General features: G+C 42.4%; 1 long non-coding RNA gene across 2 annotated transcripts; it reads right to left on the bottom strand.

The window, feature by feature from the left end:
- Positions 1-1,612: 1,612 nt before the first annotated feature.
- LOC110122554 (uncharacterized) lies at positions 1,613-8,590 on the bottom strand. 2 transcript variants are annotated; one of them, XR_002309257.2, is made up of 3 exons: positions 8,434-8,590; positions 4,477-4,724; positions 1,613-1,956 (listed from the first exon to the last, which is right to left on the bottom strand). It is a non-coding gene; the product is annotated as an uncharacterized lncRNA (long non-coding RNA). The 2 variants fall into 2 exon arrangements; XR_002309258.2 differs by having other exon boundaries at positions 4,477-4,645; positions 8,434-8,589.
- Between the last annotated feature and the right edge of the window lie 273 nt (positions 8,591-8,863).

The following is an 8,863-nucleotide window of genomic DNA, read 5'->3' as shown; positions in this document are numbered from 1 at the left end:
TAGATCAGGATTAATGGCTGTTGTTCATTAGTTCGGTACAAAATTCTAAGTCTCTGCTTTCTTTATTTAAAAAGTAGAAGGCGGCATTGAATCCTGTGATGCTTTCAATGCTAACATTCTGTGGGTCCTTGTGTCAGTGACTACTGAATCCATGGAATTAACCAAAAAATGTTCCTCAAAGGATTTGCTATGGAGCATAAGCACCCAGGATGACTGTAGTGTTCAGTAAAAATGGTTACCATGGTCAAACAAGTTAGAAAAAAAAGAAGGATTATTCAAAATGAAACAGGTTGCTTTGCTCTGGCCCTTTTCAGAGTCTTTACATGCAAATCTACATGGCGGGGGGGGGGGGGGTTGGAGGCTATGGAATATGCAACATTCCTCTAAGTTGGTCCTAGAACACGGATCTCACAGAATCAGTGTGCTATGGATCCCGTTGTGATAAACAGCAGGACAATCTCTGATGATCCCATTGGTCTTTTAAAGCAGCATCACAGATTCCAAGAAAAATCTTACAACACCCCAGTACCACTACCACCTCCTGCTGCACCCCACCTCAGTACTGTATTTGCTAGGCCATGGAAGGCGATCCTCCAAGCCAGGTACCACCTAGCGTAGAGCAACTCCGCTGCACAATCTGGATCACATCATTTCAGCCACAGACTTTGAGCTGGGAAAACAAAAAAAACCCCACAATCCATCTGAAAGCAAGCACTTCCACATGTGGCCTGAATATAGGACTAGAGGCAGCATCTTTGATTGCTTTGGAAAGTTACTGCCCTTTCATTTCCCTGAGAGCAGGATCTCATCACTCGCTTTTTATGGGAGAAGAAAGGTGAGGCCGCTTAAAGATTTTCCATCCTGTCGATTGCCATTCTGACTCCGGTTGCTCTTTCAGCATCCTCCCTCTATGGAAAAAAAGGAATTCTAGACTTTCAGAGAGACTGTTAGAGGGTGGCATAGTACAGGGGGCTTTGTCTGGTCTGCAGCTGTTTTCAGCATCCCTTCCACAGCCCCTCTAGGACGGCTTCTAGGATCACGTGCTCTCTTCTCAGAGGCAACCTGGCTCCATGTTAACAGTTTCTAGATTGTCCAAAAGTTCTAAACCACCCTCGGTCTCATGGGACCTTCCTCCTGTGCATGGCACCAAACAATTCCAATCGTGCTTCCGCAAGCATCCAATGTGTTGCTGTCAATCTCACAGGTGACTCAACTTGTCTTAAATCCCTATCAGAAAAGTCCCATGAACAGCATGTACTTCTATTCTTGAGCCCAACTTCTTGTGAAATAACCTTCTACCTCTCTTCCCATCTTCCTCACTCTAGAGGAAGTCTTTGTGGTGCCAAAGGTACTATTTACCTGTTTGACTGAGGAGCCTCCACTTTGAGAGTAGAATTCCTGCTCTAGGCTTAAGTCTGCAAATGCCATCTTCAAGTTTAGGGTAGTGTTTCTGCTTTTGACCTCAGCCACATTTGTGCTTGGTTAGAGATTGCTAGTTATATGAGAGACAGACAAATTATCTTTCGTCTAGAATGACATGAAACTCCCTCATGCTGAACTATGCGGAGGAAACTTCAGGCTAAAAGAAGTCATCAGGCAAACACATTTAAAATGACCTTGGGACTACTTCTGTTTTATTTGCAGGAAGAAAATAATCCTCATTTCTCCATTGACTTGTATAGATGTTCTGCACTCTTTATCAACCACCTAGGTAGTACTCTAAGATTTTACATGAATATTTCACATTTGTTATCTCATTTACCCCCATAGCAACCATTCAAGTCAGATATTATTGTATCATGTCATTACATTTTATGAGAGCACTGTGGTTGTGGGCTAGTGTTAATCTTTTGTTCTATTGTTAGAATCCTGGACTGCGATTCAAAAGTTCTGGGTTCTAACCCCTCTGCGACCTTCTGCAAGTCACTTTCTCTTTTTGACCCTCGATTTCACCATCTGTAAAACAGAAGAGATGTGGGGTGAACTTAGACGAACTTCAATACTCCCCATCCTGGTCAGCCTCTAGCAGCTGCTTGTCTGTTCACAATGTGACCAGAGAGACAAAAACACTGCTGAATATCCAGGACAGCAGTATCTCTCCCCAGTATTTGTCACACTGATGGTAAATGAGAAATATTGTCTCATTAGCTTTACATCTAAAAGAACAACATGCCCATAGTCATTCATTACACACGGCACTGTGACAATAATTTTTTTTAATGCAGAAATCCTGCTTGGTTCAAGTAAAGAAATGCTTGAGAGAAAGTTCAAGTTTTGAAACTGCTAATACCTTCCTGCGATGGTGTGTGGGACGCGGTGGGGGTGGGGAAGCGTAAGCCAGACAGTTCATCTTAGGGGTAACCTCTTTGGTTTATGTAAAATATATGACTCAAAGCAAATTCATTCTTGTAGGCTGCCATGCCTGAAGGAGGACAAAGCTGCACTCAAAAGAGATTGAGTTGTTCATACAATTAATCAGCTACATCTTTGTGTTGTATATCACAATGTCTAATTTCCAGAGGAAAGATCACTTTCAAACCACATAAATGATGATGCTTTTGGGAAAAAAGACAGCAAAAAGGAAAGTCCACCTCTCCTCAATGTAAAGATTTCACTATGAACTCACCTATTGTTTTTATTTTACACCCACAGTCTTGATGCTTATTATCTCTGAAATCATTTCAGTTTCCAAAAATTATTTGAAACATTCCTACATCTGGGGCTTTTGATAAACAGTCCAGCTTCTACAGACAGAAACAGTTGTGCATTTGTGTGTGTGTGTGTGTGTGTGTGTGTGCACACGCGTGATGTGTTTGAGAGACAGAAGGATGAGTTTAGGGGAGAGGGAGAAAGTGACGGCACCCTTCTGAGCTACACAGCCTGGGCACCTGTGACCTGAGTAGGTTTCACTGGAACACACAAAGAAGTCTATGAGCGTGGGTCTTCCCTCCATGGATCTCTCTCTTGAGACTGCAAGAAACTTTGGGGTAATTTTACTCTGATGCTAAGAATAAAAATCATGATGAATGTTTTGAGCACTTACAATGTTCCAGGAAATTTTCTAAGAGCTTTAATACACGTGAAATCACATATTACTCACAAGTCATTGAGGTTGATACTATTCTTATCACATTCTACAGATGAAAAAAAAAAAGAATCACAGAGAAGTAGGCTCCCCAATCGCTAGTTTATTAACAATGAATTAAAATCTTGCCTGACAACCGTCGAGACTGGAGAGGCCACTTCCTGTGGGAGGAGCTTTCAGTGAGATGGAATCTCTCTCCTCTCAACAGCCTCCAGCTTTCTCATGGCGTTGAAGCCACTGCCTTAAGCTACAGTCATCTGTGTGCCTGTTAAATCTCTGGGAAGACGCTAAGGTCCTTATGATCAGGGTAGTATTAAAATTATCCTTGTTTTCCCACAGCCATGGCAAAAGTGCCTGTCACTGCATAGGCACTTTAGGAGATACTAGTTGAAAAAGTGAGTGAAGAAACCCAGGTTTCAGACCTGAGTTTGCACAAGCATGTTAGAAAAATTGATAGAGACAGTTCTCTAGGCAAAAGTGCCTGTCACTGCATAGGCACTTTAGGAGATACTAGTTGAAAAAGTGAGTGAAGAAACCCAAGTTTCAGACCTGAGTTTGCACAAGCATGTTAGAAAAATTGACAGAGAGAGTTCTCTAGGATCAAAGCGGCTTAATCTTGAGACAACGATCTGTGACTATTAAAATAAAACATTTTATTTGTTTTTATCCCTGTAGAGGTTTCCTCTGAATTCATCTTCACCTCTTGGATGGTTATGGTGGGTGCCCTGTCCCTGAAAAGTAGGTTTTAAAAGAAATACTGTAATGAGGGCAAGAAAGCTTAAGTCATGTCAAGTTCTGAAGTTTGTTGTATACACCACCATTGCTCATCCTGAAGTTAACTTTTTACAGGCTAAATTGATACCATTCTTATTAGCTTTCCTTATCCTTTTAGAAATAGAGCAGAATCCCATTTAGAACACAGGTTAAACCTCACCCCCGAAGCATCTCAAGACATATAGAAAAACTGAGATGTAATGAGATGCCTCTGATAAAAGTGTGATCTTATAAGGAAGGAGCTCCTTAAAATAGATAATCCCCCAAAGTCACCCACTTTGACCCTCTCATTTAGCAGATAGGGATAATGTGGCTCAGAGAGAGAAAATGAGCTGCCAAAGGTGCCAGATCAATTTAATAATAATAAAAAAGAAGGTACACTCAAGACAGGGAACTCTTAGATGAGACTCTTCCCTTTTATTGATACAGTGTGCTATCCTTCATGACTTGGTTACAAGTTTCAGTGATTCCTAGAATAAGACAGATTATACTTGAGGTAAAAGTTTGATTGGAGTTTGAGAACATCCTCAGGCTTGGGCAAGACCCATCTTAAGGGCCTGCATGGTGGGAGAGGGTGGGTCTCTATTTTTGATCACATACTAAACATTTGTACCTACCAAACCACAGCAGGATAAATTAGTTGGTTGGCGTCAAAAGAACATGAGTCACCATTCTCACCAGCAATAAATCCGATTTCTGGCACAGAGGAGTTCAAATTCAAAATGACAGCTGAGATTGGAGTATGTTGGCCTCCCTCCATCCACGGTTCTTCTGCCCATGTCCATACTGGAAGAAAATGTAACTTTACCTCACAGTGATGGTTGAGGCTTTTAGAGTAGTCACGATCTTGTAATGTTGCTGGTAGCTAAAAAGCCATCAAAAGAGAGAAATGCCTGAGCAGATGGCAATGACCAGCAGGTGAAATCTTAGCCTTGTCCCTCACTCTTTACCTGACTTTGAACATGCACATGTTTCTGAGGGCTGCATTTCTCCCATGTGAAATTTGAAGAGTCTGGGCAGGGGATGTGCAGATTGCCCTCCACTTCTAGGATTCACTGAGCTCATGAATGCATCAACCCCTCCTTTCCTGAGTGTGGTTCTGGGAGTCCTCAGGAAAGCAGCCACTAGGAGACATGTGGTTTCCAACCCTTGCAGTCATTTGGGAGCTGGAAACATATGGACTTGAAGTTCAAAGAACGGACTCCGTTCCAGTCTCAGCCCTCCAACCTAGGTGATCTTAAACAACTTCAGTTCCCTTTCTGAACCTCCGATTCTTCCTCTGAAGAGTTCAAGCAATGATACCTATTTAGTTGAGTTGTCTTGTGGGTCAGAAGAGATTTTACATGTCAAAGTGCTTATAACCTGAAAAGCATACGGGTTTTGTGGGGGAGGATGAGGATGGAGATGTAGATGAGGGGTTACGAACAGTTTTTGATTTTCCATAGAGATACAAATGAACTGTAGGTTCAGGGTCAGCAAGTAAGGGCAGAGACTGAGACACGCTGGCTGTGTGCTCTGCTCACCCTGAGCATCACCCCAGTAGTTCCTGCATAACCCTCTCCCTTCCTTTCCACCGTCACCCTCGTCTCCCCAGTCCAACAGAAAGTGTCACCCGTCTTACGTCTTGCGCCTCCCTCACCCCCACCCTCCTCACTGCAGACCCAGCTGGAGTGTCAAATCAAAACCCTTGTACAGATATTTCACCCTCACTTCTAGACCGTCTAAAAGAAAACAACAGAGGCGCTCCCTCCGCCTACACGTTTCCCTTTGTTTTGAGGGCTGTGGCAGCCTGGTCCTGTGGCAGTTAGAGCTCCCAGCGAGAAAAGCAGCTCCATCTCTTGAGTCCTCTCTTGGCACACTTGAGTTCTGAGTGATCAGCAGGTGACCTGGCATTTTCTCAGGGCTAAGTAAGGCCTGATGGTATCCAGTAGGCATGACACGTGAGATGGAAGACAGGGCTTTTCACGTGGATCCACAAGATGATGGAGCTGCAAAGGGCATTAGGAGCTACCCATTTCAACCCCCCATTGGTTACAGATGCACAAACTGAGCCCTAGAGAAGAGAAGCAACGTGTAGTGTCACTTAGAAATTGAGAGCCAGAAGGATCTATAAGGACATCTAAAGCAAATTCCTCATTGTACGGATGAGGAAACTGAGGTTCAGCAATACTAACACACATGCTCTAGGGTTAAGGAATTAGTACCTATCCCATAACCTGTGGCTCAAAGATCAGATCTCATTTCATGGGAACTGCACATAAAATATATAGTGTGGAAACTGTGTACATGAAATCTAGCTTCTGAGAATATGTAGATCAAGCAATAGGTTATTATATTCATGTAAATTTGGGGAAATAAATTTATATCCATATTTTAGAATTCCCACTTTAGTTTATGAGATTCATCATGTGTTCCTGGGTATAGGATGTGATGAAGAGCATAATTAAATTTGTGTTAGTGGTTTAGGATATATGGGTATAGGCAAAAAAATAACTGCTAAGAGTTACTTTTATTCCAGTTCTGAGGCCCAAAGGAGCCATTTAAGCGTCAGTTTTCTAACATCAGAAAGCAGCTTATCTGTGATGGTTCAAAGTTAGGCCCTACTGAGTGAAAGTTAAGTCTAGAAACAGAAGAATCTGTGAGTATTGGATCTAAAGCATATTATTTACTGAAGCATTTGTCTCACGTTGGGGCCAGACCAGTGTTGTGTTTGTAAATGTGTAACAACTGGCGTTAAGTAGGATGGGGGTGGTAAGGGACAAGACACGTTTGTTGTGTTTTCCAATATCCTTGGTAGAGATGTTCCCACAGAGGCCACTCTCCAGCTACCAGTGCAGCATTGTTGAATGTGTCCTTTGGAAGAGATGCACAGCAGTAGGTAATGATTCTAACATATGGATAAAATCAATATTAACAACCTCAAGCACATATATGATAATAACATTTCATAAAATAGGAAGTGATACGTTTTGAGTATTTTCTGCCATTGTTTTTAATGTTATTTATTTATATGTTTATGTGATTTTATTTATAATTGGAACTGTGCTTTCAACCACTTTGCCAAATTCCTGATAATTTAATAGTCAACTCTTGTAATCTAGAACAAGTCTGCAAAACCTCTGGGCCAAACAGATCTGAGTTTGAATCCTGGTCTACCATTCTGCCAGCTATGGGATGTTGGGTGAGGTTTAAAACTCCTTTGAGCTTTAGTTTTTCCAGCTGTGGATGGTGACACACCAACAACAGCTTCATGGGTTTATACGTGATGCTCAAATGAGACAATGCTTAGCATAGTAGCTCTACATAAACACCCCACAAATCACCATTGGCACACCATGCCACATTCACGCGCTCGATGTACATTTTGCAGGAATGTGTTTTATGATCACTACCTGTGGTACATGAACTTCAGAGTTACATGCTAAGGGGGTTCAGAATACCTCAAACATGAGTCTTACCCTGCTCTCAAAGCATTTATAGTCTAAAAGAATGGGATATACTGGAAGCATAACCCACAGCAAGTACTGATCAGGTCATAAAAGAACAAAGAGCTTGGGAAGGGAGAGAAGGAAGAATTCTTGGAGGCAACTGCTTTTGAGCCATAGCTGTCAGAACAGACCTGTACACACAGAGGTGTCCAGAAAGGAAGGTGCCAAGAAAGGAGAGGAAACGGAGCAAAGGCAAGGAAGAAGGGACATGAAGATGGAGGAGTAGAGGATTTGGTGAAACAAGATGTATAAAAAGGGGTGCTGGAGAGACTGTTGGAAAGGCAAACAACCCCTCAATCACATTAGTCTTGAATGCTGAGGAATTTGGTTTCTGCTCACTTAGCTAATCACGAGCCTGGGGAAATGTCTTCTTTTGACACAAATCAGGTATTTGGATTACCAATCATATTATGTGAAATATTTGTTCACTAGATACATTTTTATGGCCATTGTTCTTTCCTTGAACAAGACTTGTTAAGGGTTAACCAGATAGTGAAAGGCAATTTTAAATAAAGTTCCTCTGTGGAGAAAAAAGTCCTGTATTCAGGGATAGAAGGTGGCATTACAGCTCCCAGTTGAAAACAAAGTCATTATTGAAAGCCTTTAATAAATATTAGGAAGGCTTAAGCCAGTGGCAGTATTTCATGAGTTTTGAATTGTCTGCTGGGTCCCTCTTGCATTATGCTTCACACACACAAAAAGTCATATGACCTACATCTTTATCTGCTCCCGTCTTCAGCTTCTATATATAGGCTTCGGTTATGAATGTTTTTTCCTATGAAAAGGTCAGACCTTGCACATGTACCATCAATGCAAAGACCTGCTTATTAAAAAGCAGGCGGGCGAGTTTGTAAAAGTCATTGAAATAATACTGATGTGGGGGAAAGCTTGGCAGCTTGCTGAAAAAGAAATAACCTCCAAACTTTCTCAGAGGGAAGGTGGGGGAACCTTTAGCTTATGATTACAGAAGCATTTTTCCCTTCTGGCTACAGCGCCCTGTGGCTGTCGGTGGTACCCATTTACAGAAGCAGGCTGGGACACCCCCACCCCCAGCTTTCTCTCGTGCATGCGGGTACACAGACTCACCTCAATCAGAGAGACACCAAGCTCCGTTCACTCCTCCTCCACACCTCAAACCCCCATGGAACATCTGGAGGTGAGGCTGGGGAAGGCACCTCGCTCGGCCAGAGAGATGCAAACCCAATTTGGGGTTTCCGGTCGTACGCACAGTACAACAGCCACCTTTGGCCAACATTGCAACACCAGAATCAGAGGAGAGTTGAACTCTTACTTTTAAGCCAAAAGTTCACAGATTCAAATACCCCTCTAATGTCAGCAGCTCCCTGAGGCTAATCTTTGAGTCTGAATGCTCTGATAAGATCGAGTTGCTTTAGGAAAAAAGCCTGCCTTCCATTTGGTTTCTTTCTCAACAAGGTCAAGCTCTTTCTTGGAATGAAATTATTTACTAACTAATGTGAACCAGAATGGGGTGCTCTCTTTCTTTCACAGAAAAGAA

The sequence above is a fragment of the Odocoileus virginianus genome, chromosome 4 (assembly GCF_023699985.2).
Source record: "Odocoileus virginianus isolate 20LAN1187 ecotype Illinois chromosome 4, Ovbor_1.2, whole genome shotgun sequence".
NCBI lineage: Eukaryota > Metazoa > Chordata > Mammalia > Artiodactyla > Cervidae > Odocoileus > Odocoileus virginianus.
This window is presented reverse-complemented; position numbering and strand designations above follow the sequence as displayed.